This window comes from Anolis carolinensis, chromosome 4, assembly GCF_035594765.1.
Source record: "Anolis carolinensis isolate JA03-04 chromosome 4, rAnoCar3.1.pri, whole genome shotgun sequence".
In the NCBI taxonomy this organism is placed as follows: Eukaryota; Metazoa; Chordata; class Lepidosauria; order Squamata; family Dactyloidae; genus Anolis; species Anolis carolinensis.
In genome coordinates, this window is record NC_085844.1 from 171358710 (window position 1) to 171373857 (window position 15148).

General features: G+C 37.6%; 1 protein-coding gene and 1 long non-coding RNA gene across 11 annotated transcripts in view; one reads left to right on the top strand and one right to left on the bottom strand.

The window, feature by feature from the left end:
• The window catches only part of LOC134298659 (uncharacterized), a 31059-nt gene extending 17415 nt beyond the window's left edge, over positions 1-13644 (top strand). The window contains exon 2 of the long non-coding RNA XR_010005763.1: positions 13526-13644. This is a non-coding gene — a long non-coding RNA (uncharacterized LOC134298659). The remainder of the gene's footprint in view (positions 1-13525) is intronic.
• Positions 1-15148, bottom strand: part of nfia (nuclear factor I A) — a 576988-nt gene that overhangs the window by 282456 nt on the left and 279384 nt on the right. The gene's annotated exons all lie outside the window — the stretch shown is intronic.

The window sequence follows — 15148 nt, forward strand, 5'->3', positions numbered from 1 at the left end:
GAAGATTTGGGAAGCCCTGTCACAAAATGTAGTATTCTGTATCTGCTACCATGTTAATTATACTCAACTAAGTAACCTCTCTTGGCCGGCATCCCATTCCCCCCAACCTGATGGAAACATCATTCACCCACGTTCTTCTTCTTCTCACTGTGCAATGGATGTTGAGGAGAGTCGAAATTGAGGAAATAGTGTCACATAACAAAGTACTGTAGTGATTAAGAATATGGAGAAGTTATGAATGAGCAAACTACTGGGATCAGAAGCACTGGTGATAGATCATGGGTGAATGGTGTTTGTCAGGTTAGTGGGCATTGGATTCAGGATAGACAGTATAACTAAGTATACTTAACTACATATCTGATACATAATCCCACCCATAATCATTATGTTTCCCTGACCAATAACAAGTTAATGATATTAAGTTTCTAACTGCTAGAGGACTAAAACTACAAAATGGGCTTCTTAAGACTGTGGAGGTTTTCTGTTTATTGCAGAAGCAAGAGCTGAAATTGATATCATCATTCTAATAGGTTCATCACTACTGCTAAATTGATCCTATATTCCTGACAGGCCATAAAATAGCTTCACATGCTTTTCTTTCAGAACATAGCCACAATCACTGGAAACATATACATCAAGCCATATAGCTTGTGGTAAAGAAGTTCTCCCTTATTTCTGCACTACAAGCAGGCCTATAAAATTTGGTTTTCTGTTCCACCCCACATATTTCACAAATATTAGAGTCAGTCCTTCCAGTATTATTCAAAAAAAGTTTAACAGTTCCATCAAAACTACAAAATGAAGCATTTTGTCTTGCCTGCCTATATGAAAGATCCTCAAATCCCCCAGCTCTGAGCAAGAAACATGGAAGAGAGAAGCACCCCTTTATTAGTGAAAGATACTTCCAAAGATATCTACCACTTAGATTCCAATTTAATCTAATACTTACATTTCAAAGAATGTTGGGTTGTGATTTAGCATTTAAAGATTTACCCCCAGAATCAAATGTACTAGTACCATTCTCTGAAATGAAAGTCTAATTCTACTCAATGTATTGCATGCCAGGCATTTTTGGGGAGTGGACACATTCTCTTGGCTATTTCATGTTATAGACGAACACAAAAATTAGCATTTAATTCATTTTCAAAAATATTTTTCTTTAAACTGTTGAGACTTCACTCGATTTCCACAATAGCACCTTAGAAGAGTCTGAGATGAAGCTTCCAGCTCATGATGAGTTCCTTCACAGACTTCCCCTCAAGGAGACAACAAAGACCTATCTGTATCAGACTATGAGACAAAATCAATTATTTTAGAGAGAGATGGGATGCACAGTGCAAACCTAAAACCCATTTTTGATCTCTCCCAGTATGAATCCCAGGATCTGTTTAGGCAAAAGGCATCCTCAGATACATCAGGATAAGCCCTTAAGAATAGCCACTTGTTACATAAAATGTGCTTGTCTGTTCCATGGAGTTCTTTCTCCCACAATATTTAGTGATCTATCAATAAGTAACCCACCCACGATGGCCTCCTGAAAATTGCCTAATCTTTCAGTTAAGACTTACTGTTATAGCTTGTTACATAAAGTATCAAAGAACAACCACCCAACTAATTAGAGGACTACAGAAATGGATTAAATGATGAACACTTCAAAGAGCTAAATGTTCACAGCTTGATTATGCAATAACATCAGAGTAGACTCTAAATATTTAATAGTATAAACATCAAGAAGACTAATACAGGATGATAAAACTAAAAACTAAGTGATTACATTAAGAAAGGAAAAATTATTATGGAGATTAAGAAAACTGTCCTTGCAACAAGATAGACTGGCTCACTCAAGAACCTTTCAGGGAAAACAGGACAGAAGCAAAACTGTACAGAGTAAGTGTTCTGCAGGGAGCAATCACACAACAGCAGGACACAATGACCTATTAGATCTTTTCCTTCTCTGATTTCCATAGATGCACAAGAAAAATAAAGAACTCTCACATAAATCATTTAATACATCTAATGTACCGAATAAGCGCCATATTATAAAATACAAGAATATAAAAAGGAACTGGACAGCAAAATTAATCAATCAAGATATTTCCCATTATCAATTAAAGGAAGTCTTAGACACAAATGTGTTTAAATGGGCTTCTCTATTAGGGATGGCTATAGGTCAACATTTTTCCATTATTCACAATGACATGCCTTGAATATATGTGGGCTTATTACTTATGGGTGAATTTGAAATTGTCACTCAGTTTAACTTTGGTGGCAATTCAGAAAAAGTACAAACATGTTTTCTTAAAGATCCAGTGAGACTGATGTTTCTAAGAATCCACATTGGGATGTGTTCTGTGCTTTATAAAACTAAAGGTCACCTGCCCTTTAAAGGATGTTTCCTGTGTGAAAGTCATTCTATAAAATTAATGGAATTAATACTAAGGGGCCAGGTCATTTGTAATGCTAGTAGCAGGATTAAGAGTCCCCTGCCTCCTCCCTCTTGCAGTAATCCACCATGCTGCTCCAGAGGTTTCCCTGCTCTCCAGGGGCTTTAGTATTCATAGGACACTACGTTGCTTCCATTCATGAAACCATTTCTATCACTTGAAAAGCATCGTTGGGTATTTCCTTATTTAATTTATCTTCAGCAACTGAGTACTATATCTATAGTATACCCTTCTCTAATTTGATGATCATCCACAATCCTACATAAGCCATAGATGATTACTATAGATTTCATCTATGACCTTACCCCAATTATCGTATTTGGTGAGGCTTGTTGAACTTGCAATACAAAATACTCTAAAGACCTCAGTTTACAGAATGATGCAAAAGTGTTTTTTGTAAATACTTGTTTTGAGGATACATGTGCTAAATAATCTGACTAAAGGCTCCTGATACCTTTGTGAATTTTGCAAGATACAGGTTGAACTTTTAAAGATTCTATAACCATTAAAGCCAGAAACATATAGTCTGATTTTTAAAGCATGAAACATATCTTTCTTGTAAACAAACATTTCTTACCCAATTTCAAGTTCAGCATGCATTTAATGTTCACCTCAAATACAGGCCACTGCAACACACACTACATTTACTGCCCATTGTTTGCCACAAGAATCAAAATATGTAGCTGTTGTTAAGAGAAGCATTTGAGGCACTGTGATATCAGCATTCAGTTTTTCTATCTAGAAAACCAAAAGGCAAAAGGAATGTCTGCACCACAAAACTGGCTACTGCTGCCTAAGATCAGCTACTTTGACCGACATGCCCTTTTTCAATACCTCATGTAACCTTCTCAACTCTCTGGCCAGTCTTCTTAAGAAAAGCAAGTGCATTCTATAGCTGTTGAACTGAGACAGGGAGGATTGTTAGTTAAGTGTATAAGAATAATTAAATCAGCTTCTTATGTTGTCTTATATAAAGGACTTTGAGAAATCCAAAAGAACTGACAAGTGAACCCTTGTCAAAGAATAGCACATCTCAAACTAAGGTCATCTGCAAATTGGGATTAAGAGGGAATATTTAACAAAGCTATCTGAGAAACTAACAGGAGGTCAATGTCTTATGTCTGTTTGTCTAAATTTTATTTTGCTGCATTCTTCAGGGGTGACATTGTTCCTTTGACTAAATGGTGAATAATTTATAGCATATATTTTAAAATAATAATATTTTATTTTTTCACCTTTTAAAGAGTACTCAGAGTTGAATTTATCCACAGGCCAACAGGCTACATAATAATTGTGCCCATGGAGGCAGTTTGCACACGTGGAAGTAGAGGACAGGCAATCCCAACTGGCTGAGAAATCTGATCCAGCGGGCTGGGAAACTCTCCACAACACATTTTTGGCACCAGAGAGTTGCAAAAGGAGTGGGAAAACAAAAAAGTTGACACAAGTTCAAATGTTTCTGTAGATTTCGGCTACAGTGTGGACATCATCTAATTTCATTGAGGGTCTAAATGAAATCTTAAATCAGAAGTGCAGTATATGATAGATCAGCTTCATCCCCAAGTGTGTAATGGAATCACATAATATACTGAGCATTTTCAAGATGTATTCCTTATGGTTTACTGCAGGGGTCCCCAAACTAAGGCCCGGGGGCCGGATGTGGCCCATCGAAGCCATTTATACGGCCCCCACGGCACAAGGGCAGAAGGGGGTTGGGCTAAATGACCCAAGAGGTCTCTTCTCCCATTATTATTATTATTATTATTATTATTATTATTATTATTATTATTATTATTATAAACACAAGATGAGTCCACAGCAGACACTCTGCTGGCTGTTGAATTGGATCACACGTAATTTTGTCAACGCCGATTGTGTTTAAGTGCAGGCCAAGGCCTTTAGGCACTGCACCCAGTGTGCCGATCACCACTGGGACCACCTTGACTGGCTTGTGCCAGAGGCTTTGTAATTCGATCTTTAAATCCTCAAATCGTGTCAGCTTGTCCAGTTGTTTCTCCTCAATCCTGCTGTCACCTGGGATTGCAACATCGACAATCTATACTTTCTTTTTTAACATGATTGTGAGGTCAGGAGTATTGTGTTCCAAAACCCTGTATTTGTGATGCCTCATGGGCCTTGTAGTCCTGCTCCTAGTGCCATCGTGGCAGATGAAGACGAAAACATGGGGTTTTCGCCGGTTCAACAAGAGCCGGAGTCCTTTCACCTGCCGGATGTTGATGTTTGTCCCCAAGAATTCAGTAAAACAGACCTTGGGCATTCCTCGCCTCTGTTTCCCAGAAGGGAATCTTACTCTAGAGACAGAGGAGTCAGAGAACAAAATCGCAGGAGTTTACGGATTGCTGCCAAACAACAGGCTGATTAGGCCTGCTTCCCTTGGGAAATTCTAAGGAGTCTTGCATCTGGATAGAGTTGGGTTTCGCTTCTCGTTCTCTAGGGAAAGAGATTGTTGGCGGGAAAACGAGACCCCAATATAGGTGCTTGACGCGGGAGAATCTTTGCGGAGTCAACAGAGCAGCTTCAGGAGTAAGATCGTGTGTGGACTTCGTAACCCCAGTTCCTTGCTTCCCGGATTAAGTATTCAAGACTTGCCTCGCTTGCTTTTAACCACGGACCTTGTTCTAAGAATCATTGTTTGCCTTGTATCCAGCCTTGTTTCCAGCCTTGTTGTCAAACTACCTAGGACTCCAGAGACTCAGACATTTCCCCACACTATTGCTTGGCAATAGTGTGTGTTTCGGTATTGGATAAAGAACTTTGAACTCTAATATCATTTATTGGACAATACATTTTTGGACTATATTAGACCTCATTTGAAAGGTCTGCTTCTGAACTATATTCTTCACTTGTTTTTATTGCTTTTATATATTTCCTTAATAAAGATATTAGATAGAGATTGGCCTCCGTGTATTGTTCTTGGTGCTCTGCTGCCAGGAGTCTGACAGTATTATTATTATTATTATTATTATTATTATTATTATTATTATTATTATTATTATTATTATTATTATTAACATTGAGGCTGGGTGGCCATCTGTCAGGGATGCTTTGCTTGTGCTTTTGGTGCACAGAGGCAGAAGGGGGTTGGACTAAATGGCCCAAGGGGTCTCTTCCGACCCTCTTTATTATTATTATTTTTATTATAACTAACATTGAAGCAGGGTGGCCATCTGTCAGAGGTGCTGTACTTGTGCTTTTGGTGCACAAAGGCAGAAGGGGATTGGACTCAATGGCCCAAAGGGTCTCTGCCAACCCTCTTTTTATTGTTGTTGTTGTTATTATGATTTATTTATTTATTTATTATTGCTCGGTGGCCAACCATAGTCCGGCCCTCCAACGGTCCGAAGGATTGTGAACTGGCCCCCTGTTTAAAAAGTTTGGGGACCCCTGGTTTACTGCATCATACTATAACCAGATTTAGGATTCTCTTACACAGTGTAGAAGATTTGTAAATGCCCACTCACCCACTTTAGAATGTTCTAACAACTCCTCCTATTTATAGAATTAATTCTCTGTGTTGAACATTTCTTGTCTCCCATTCCTACAAAATTGCTAAGAACATCTGCGTAACGAAAATAAGAAAATGGAAGGCAATGTTAAAATACCCAGGTGTTCCAGATTTTACATATTGAAATAAATTATTTCATAGTTAGATCTGAAGAATTTGAAATGAAATGAAAAATGAGATAAAAATGTGTTCTGAGACACCAAAACAAAAAAAATTGCATACCTATCCTGAAATATTTTCCAAATCATTATAATTTATACACAAAGCCTATCACAATGGGAGATCTTAATCAACAATGTGATTTGAAGGAAGTCTGAGTACTTTATCAGTAATTCTGTATTTATAATTTTGATAATATGGAGAAACCACACGTTATGCTGCAGGTGAAATTAAAAGCGATGAAGTAAAAGATGAAGGAATTTGGCAACACACTTTGGACTAACTGGTTTAGTTCTGTATGAATTTTCATGCATTTCAATCAACTTCTTCAGATGAATTGATAGGGATGAAAGGATAAGAGCAGATCCATGGGGTACAAGGTAGTAGTAGCTGGGGTTAGAAAGATTTAAAATATCATTAAAAGATGCATTGCATTAAGATTCGGTACGAGCATCTTCATCTAGTAGAAACTGTTTTCTGTGGACAAAAAGTCTCTTCTACCAGCAGAACGGTTCCAAGTGATCTAGTACTGCCATATATGTTATTCCACATATCTTTCTCAACATTTTTGCATTCAGTTGAAAAACAACAATAGGCCAGAAGCTGACTACACACTAATAGAAAATTGACAGCAACTCCAAAGAGGATGCAAAGTGAACCTGTAACAAACTGCTATGGAAAAAAAACCTACCTAAAGATATAGGAAGAATCAATGCTAACATCTTTACAGTGTCATGAATAATTTGCTTCAAATCACAAGGTTCTTCTACATTCAAACTGCTTTGCATATTCCTGACCAAGCATTAAAACCAGACAACTATTAAGTTAAGGCCAATTTTATAGAAGTAAGTTTATTTAAAGAAATATACCCATTTATTTTTTACAAATTTCTTAATTACCCTTACAAATAAAATATTTATGACAGCCAAAAATTATGACTTTTTAAAATGATTCACAAGCAAATTTAATGAACTGATGAGCTCTATCTACTTATAGATGCCTCTTATGAGCTTTTAAAACTATGCTTTCAACATTTGAAAAACATGGATTCCATAATAGTCCGTATGTTATTACCAACAGTTTTTTATAAGAATTGGGGGGAAATGATCAGCATATCCCAGAAATCTCACTAACATACATCTTCTCAATCTCCTCTTCAAAAAGTGAATTTTCATGAATACAAAGAGGCCCTTGCCAAAGGCCATAGTAGGAAGCCATGTATGTAGGCTACAATGGAAATCAGAATAGCACTGTGCTTGATTTCAGTTTAGCTAAGAGCAGACTAACAGAAGCATTCCTTCTCCATCTTCATTATGCTGGGATTATAAATGCACTCTCACAACCAGAAGAGTCCTACACTTAAATCTGCTCTTTCAAACATGTTGCCATCCTGGAATCTAGAGCATTGCTTCACAGTTTTAACTATAAATGGATTTGGGTAAATTCATGAACACAGTTTAAAAATATTCACAAAAATGATAATATTGTGCTCACTCCTGGCTTGTGCCACATTAGGGTTTATGTATGAGCTGTTTCACACTACAGAAGTATTGTGTTATGATTCCATTCCATTTTCATGGCTGTAGCTGCATCCTATGAAATCTTGAGATTTACAGTTAAGGAAGAAGTCTTCAGTAGGCTTGTGCATTTTGGCTGAACTGCAATCCATTTCTGCTATCCAAATTTTGGCAGACCTGCAAATCTTTTTTCATGCACTGCCCGAAAATGGACAGGCATCCGAATAGCCGTTTTTGGTCCACAGCCGAAAAATGCAGCAAGATCCGGCCCACTGCCCTCGCCCTGTAACTTCTCCAGGAGCAGCAGCAGGGCACCACTCCTTCCTGTCAAAGATGCACTTCCACATGACACAGCCCACTATTACACTTCCTTTACTAATAAAAAAGCAATGGCAACTTCCTAAGCTTTTGCATTTCTTGTTCTCACAACATACTGGAAGAGGTCAGCAGTCCACCATTCAAAAGCAAGCAAGCAGCATGTCCCCTTATTAGAAAAATACTCGTGTATGATTCACTAGAAACAAAAACATTTTCAAAATGTATTGTGGGAAATCTAGCCATGTTTGGAAAAAACAATGTTTTTGGAGCATATTATGTTATTTTAAGTCTTAGCCGTTCAGAGCAGGTTATCAGCTCCACTGATTTAGAAAGGCAAGGTGGTGATAGCCCCCAAAAAGGGCATTGGAGGGGCTCAGGGACAAGGGGAGAAGGATGACTTCAGCTCAGGCAGACAAGCAGCTGGCAGCTGGAGAAGACAGTGACTGGGGCTGCTGGTTGTGACTGGCTGATAGCTTGCATGAACAGGCAGGGGTTTTTTTAGTGATTTTTAAAAAATTAAAAGTTACTCCTGAAGGTACAATTCTGATAAATACAAATAACAACAACAATAATCTTTTATGTCCTAATGGAGGTTGGAGTTAGAGAGAGACGATGGGTTCCGTTGGCTTGGCAAAGATTCCACAGAAGCCCAATAGTGTTGTTGTTGTTGTTGTTAGGCGGCAACAGCCAAATTATTATTATTAAATGAAATTAAGAAATTAAAAAAACAGAGAGAACGTATGAGATTGCAAAGGAAAGAAATTAGTATTGGTGGTAAGTTTAGGTAGGTAGGTAGGTAGGTAGTTTTCTGATAATGAGGCTTTGTTGTTTGCTGTAATTCTTACAATTATTATTATTAATAACAATAATCTTTTAAAGGTTCTTTCTGAAAGGGAGAAGAGAGAAGAGAAGAAGTGAAAGGCCACTTTAGTAAAGGCTAAAGGGTGACTCAAAGCTCAGAGCCACTCTAAAAGAAAAGTACACCCACCCACAAGTCCCTGAATGTTGCACACCCACCTGTACTTTCCAACTCCCAGTCTCTAAAGAAAAAGTAAAGAAAATCATCTAGGAAAATCTCGGAAAAGTAAAACAAATAAAATTAGATTCAATGAGCCAAGCCAAAAGCTAAAGCTGCGAGCAAGCGAGTAGCAAGGCAATCTGGCTGCTTAGCGATCGAAGTACACCTCTCGAGAGCCAACATACAACTCAGCAATGAAGGCACTTGCGCCATTAAATAGACACAACTTGCGTAAGACACATCATGGCTTACTTCTATTCTGATTGGCCCAACAGGCAGGGCTCACAGGAAACCCCGTGTGAGCACATGGCAGCCTCTCCATGGGCTATGGTTCAAATGCAACCAGCTTAAGTTTTGAAAATTTCAACCATTTTAAAATATTACATGGTATACATTTGAATGTTTACCTTTGATGTGTTATAAAGGACAGATAAACTATATGGATTCTATTGTGATGATTTGTAATAATAAATTGACTCAATATAGTAAGAATCCTATAGTCAGAAAGCAACCTTTTTGTGCTTCTGCTATTTTGGAAGTTGATTGCCTCCATTACCTTTTGTGTCTTTTCTATGTTGTGAAAGAACTGAAATAGTAATCATTTTGCTTTTACATAAACTATTTTATCCAGGCCCATTCATATATACTAAAAATAGTTGAGCAGTATATTAATCTGATTTTTAATAGAACACTGAACATGTAATTATTAAACAGATATGCTTGATAAAAACAAAGGGACAATGTTCCTTTGTATGAATACATCAACAGAATGGCATTCATTTTTTTAAAAAAATTACTGTATATTGTAAAATCTGACCTGAAAAAAGTGGTTTTGCTACTGCTGTTACTCCAGCTTTGGATTTTTTCACATATGAATGCTTCATTTACCCACCCCACACTAAACAATACGATAACTGAGACATTGTTTTTTAAATAAATGGACAGCTCCCCATCAGCAAGTCAACCATGCAAAAGGAAAGCACTGATAAATGACTGTAGAGGAAAGATTCTGGACTACCGGCCACAATTAACATCTCTTTAATGAACCGAAAATGCACACAAAAGAGATACCGCTGCGGCAGATGCCACCAGACCTTCTGGTATATTGTTGCCTACAGTTAACTTGGTAAACCAGGCTTCTTCTAATCTATCTCAGCAATATGTTGTGTCTGAGATTTCTGGGCAAGACAGTCTCCAATGAAGTTCTCTTGATAGTCTGTGATACCGCTGGTAACACTAAAGTGTTACCCCATTTTTTTCCTTCACTAAAGCATAGCCTACAGGCTTGCCATTGCTATTTCCCTCTTTTCTGAAGCTTTACTCCTTTTACTTAAAATAGATGAAAAATATTCTCAGCACGAATTGCACTTCTTTTATTTATTTATTTATTTATTTATTTACAGCATTTATATTCCGCCCTTCTCACCCCGAAAGGGACTCAGGGCGGATCACATTGCACACATAAAGACAAACATTCAATGCCATAACATAGAACAGAGACAAGACACAGGCACGGGCTGGCCTTGAATTCATGACCTCTTGGTCAGAGTGATTTGTTGCAGCTGGCTTGCTATCCAGCCTGCGCCACAGCCCGGCTTTATCTTAGACACTGCAATGCAGTTAGCTCTTGTCTGTTTTGTCTATTCAGAATATGTGCAAATGAGAAATTGTGGAATGGAGGATAAGCACACTTACACTTTTTAAGGGAGGATGATAACTAATGTAATTTATGGTAGCAGGGTTCCAATACCCAAGTTCAAACATTAATTAGACAAACCTGGACCAGCTTCCATCAAGTTTTCATACCTTACAGGTTTGAAAATGAAATAGAACTCTTTGAATGCCATCTTAACTTACAGGATCCTCTGAGGAAGTCCAAGATACAGAAATAAACATATTAATATAACTCACTAGTATACAGACTGTTTGTTTCTACTTGTCAGCCAAGTGATAGTACCTAGCTTTCAGTGGAGAAATCAAACGTCAAAGAGGAAGGCTTCCAAGAAGGGGCTATCATAACCCACTGTGCCATCATTGGATTTTGGAATGCACCCTTGAATATATATTTATATGGATGTTTTAACTAATGCTATCTATTTTAACTGTAATTGCTTTTATTTATTATGTTTTATATTGGTTTGTTCAGCGTCTGATGATGCTAATTGTAAGGCTGCCCTAAGTCCCCCCTCGGGGGTGAGAAGGGCGGGATATAAATGCTTGTAATAAATAAATAAATAAACCATTTAAAATGTGACAGAATTTTTTTTGTTATTTCCCAAGCTGCAATGGTCAATCACAAAACAACATTCCAAATTTTGGAGGGCGGATTCCTAGACGCAAAGGTTGGAGCTGCTGTAACTCATTAGAATTGTTGTGAAAGATAGAACACTCTCTGAGGGAGCGTGCCATTAAAATTCCCATAGCTAAAAATGGCTGGAAAAACTGGAGTGAGTTTTTTGAAGTATGGTTAGTTAGATTTGAGGTAAAATGGGAAAACAGGGAAATGGAGGGGCCCATTTGTAACTTCAGCTATTGTAATATTAGTGTTTGGCAAAGTTTGGTACACTTGAGCTAGTACAAAATTAAGGAAAATAATAATACTTGCCTATCTTTAGCAGAATTTTCACTAACAGAAGCTTGGCTCAAGTACAGCTGGCAGTCCCCAAGTTACAAACAAGATTGGTTCTGTGGGTTTGTTCTTAAGTTGAATTTGTTTGTAAGTCAGAACAGGTACATTTTAAGTGTAATTCCACACACACATACACACAAACACATATATAAGCATAGGGAAACCAAAACACCTTTTGGTGTTTGGTTTCCTGTTTGTGACCCTGTTTGTGACCCTGTTTGTGACCCTGTTCAGAAGATTTCACCTCACTTTCTGTCTCTGTGATAATTGGATTTTGGATTTTGAAAATTTTGGCTTGTTGTGGAAACAAGGGTTTGTGTTAGAGCTTCAATAGAGACACCTTCTCCCCAGGATAACTCTCACAGGAGTGAATTTTCTTTCCAAGGAGTAGATTTCTCTCACTTCCTGTTGCCTAACCCCCATTTGTAACTATGACTCATTTGTAAGTTGGATTTTTGTAACTCAGGAACTGCCTGTACTATGAGAGCCCATGTGCGCCTAGCTCAGCATCCTTCCCCTTCCTAACTCTAAATATTACAGTATCAGATAACAAAACAGATTTCATTATTTATACATGCTGGGTTTTGCTAATGAAAGCCTTCTTTCATTGAAAATAAGTGGTTTTGATCCATTTTTGTTCTGACCCACCAGCTAAATAACTAACATGAAGTGCTGGATCAATAACTAGTAAAAATTCACAATGTGGACTAATGCATGATATGGATTAAAAATAACCCTATGGACAATACACTAAGGCAAAAGAATAGCCTAGATGAATGAATAACGTTCTTACATAATAATGAAAAAAGTAAAAGAAAATATGCATTCAAAGAGGTTTGGATTATAGATATTCTTTCTCCTTTGGCATGTATCGCTTTTGGATTACTTAAGATAAGTGCATTTATCAACCTGTTTCAATGATATTTCTATGGTAAGGAACCTTTACTCTGAAGGTATGTAGTGTAATTTTCTGTTGGGAACATTCTGCATGAGACTAAATTGTAAATCAGAAAATCTCTAGTTCAAATGCCATCTCAGCTGTAAAATCTCCTGATAATCATGTTATTATATTTGAGCCTCAGTTCCTTCATTTGTAATACTAGGATGATGCTACTGATCTATCTTATATGATTTCAAATACGTTCTGTGCACATTGCTTTTTTATACAACTCCAGTCAAAAGTAAAGTAAAATTTGTAGTTTGTTGAGGAACCATCACTCTTTGGCAGAGAAGGCAATTTTACAGTATTGAACCATGGCAGTTAAAATGGTGTCAAACAGCATTAATTATAGGTGTGGGTGCATCCAAAGACCTATGAATCTGATACATCTAAACTATCCCATGAGACAGTTGAGCCAAGGACACAATTAAGTCAACGTCCTTAGCTTCTGGGGCTCAACACAGTGGTAGCTTGTAATTTCCATGTTGTATATCCACTCCAAGTTTTACAGGCTCTATCTAAGAAACTGAATGTTTTTTCAGTTAAGACTTGGTACCTTTAATAGCTCCCTTAAAGATGGGCCTAGATTCAATACTCACATTTACATGGGAGCCACCAGCTGCCATTGGTCTGACACGTAACACACATCCGCTTGAGAGGCTCTGCTTACCCACTCATCAAATAGTAAGGTAAAGCTCTTTTAAGGTAGGTGTGGGAGGCACAGCCTTCTTGAGGACTAAGCCAAAGGCCTGGATTGCCTCTGCTTTTAGGGTGTTCTGTGTTTCCTCAATGTTGATGTTTTAAGTTTCTTTTTCAACAGGCTTTCATTGTATGTTTTTAAATTTTCTATTTTAAGACTTTAGCATATTCTGTTTTGAATCTACAAGGCTTTCATGCTGATATCTGCATGTGTTTTCTTGAGACTGTTTTAATTATAATTTTACAGAGTGATGAATTCTTTTCATTTTGTACAGTGCTGTGGTCAAGAAACAAACAAACAAGAGTTGAGGATGAAATCTTTGTACTCTCATGGAACCCACTTCTATACTGATCTTAATGGGATTGAACCTGAAACAAAGGAAAACACTTACAATTTTTTTTTTTTTTGCAATCATTGCTATTGAACTAGATAGAACAGACTAAGGTACGTGACTTTTTCTGATTGAAATGTGGAATGCTGCTACTAATTTAACTCAGCATACGTTTCAGTAAGGTAACAGTATGTATCTATAATGATTCCATATGTTGTCAGGACATTCAATACAGGGCAGATGTCTCCTGAAAATTGATGTGACGAAGCTGCTCAGATAAAAGTTACAGATATCTCCAATCAGTGCTGGTCTGCAGCAGACAACTGGACATCCTTGCTCTTAAGAGAAGTGTGGTATAACGACTAGAGAAAGCGGTAAAGCATTGCTTCGTAATGCAAACATATTTTATGGTGATGTATTTTAATTTTTGTTCCATTGGGCCTGGTCCCTATGTAAGCCACCCCAAGTTCCTTTGGGGAGATGGAGTGGGATATAAGAATAAAGTGATTATGATTATTATTAAATTTGTAGACAACTATATAAAATATGATTCACCCAGCTCTCCTTCCTCTCCGCTTACAGAAGGGAAGAAAGAGTAGGTTTCAGGCATGTAGCCGGGGGGGGGGGGGGGGGTTCTCTGTGAGAAGGCCTTACATTCATTATTTAAACTGTTATGTTTATTCCTCTCCCGCTCAGACTTAGCCCCCCACCCCACCCCAAACCAAAATCCCAGCCCCTCCTGAAACAAAATCCTGGCTACGGGCCTGGTCTCAGTAGTTCTTCAAGGCAGTCAGAGCCAAAGCTTTGCTGCATCTACTCAAATCACTTTTAAGATGGTTTTCCTAATGAATATAAGAAATATTGATTTTAAACCTATGTACATTCTCAGAGACAATACCGACAGACTTAATTATAATCAATAAAATTTACAGACAGTGATGCAGCTTAGCAGAAATGTTCTTATCCAAAAGTACAAGCTTCTTGCTCCACGTGTGGTTTTTTCCCCTCCCTACTGCACAACAGTTCTATGACCTTAGTAAATATTTTATGGTATATAGTGAATAACCAAATATCAAGATGGCAAACTTTAATAGCAGGGAAATAATTGCTTGAAAGAGTTTACTGAAGAAAATACATCTGTTCATCTAACTGACTCCTTGCAGCTCAAGAGTATAATCTAATCTACACTGCCCTATATCCCAGGATCTGATCCCAAATTATTTGCTTTAAATTGGATTATATGAATCTACACTGGCAATTAATCTGGGATAAACAGATAAACTGGGATCAGATCCTGAGATATAAGGCAGTGTGGAAAAGTCCTCTGCAAAGTTCTGCAGCAGCAACCAAGGACTTTTTAGCAACTCTGTTCTAATCTGTTGTTTCTCCAAATGTTCCTAATATGAATCATATGGGAGCACCCAATGTGGTAAATACAGATGATTTTCCAGGACATACCACTTGAAGTTTTACTACAGTAGAGTCTCACTTATCCAACATAAACGGGCCGGCAGAACATTGGATAAGCAAATATGTTGGATAATAAGGAGAGATTAAGGAGAAGCC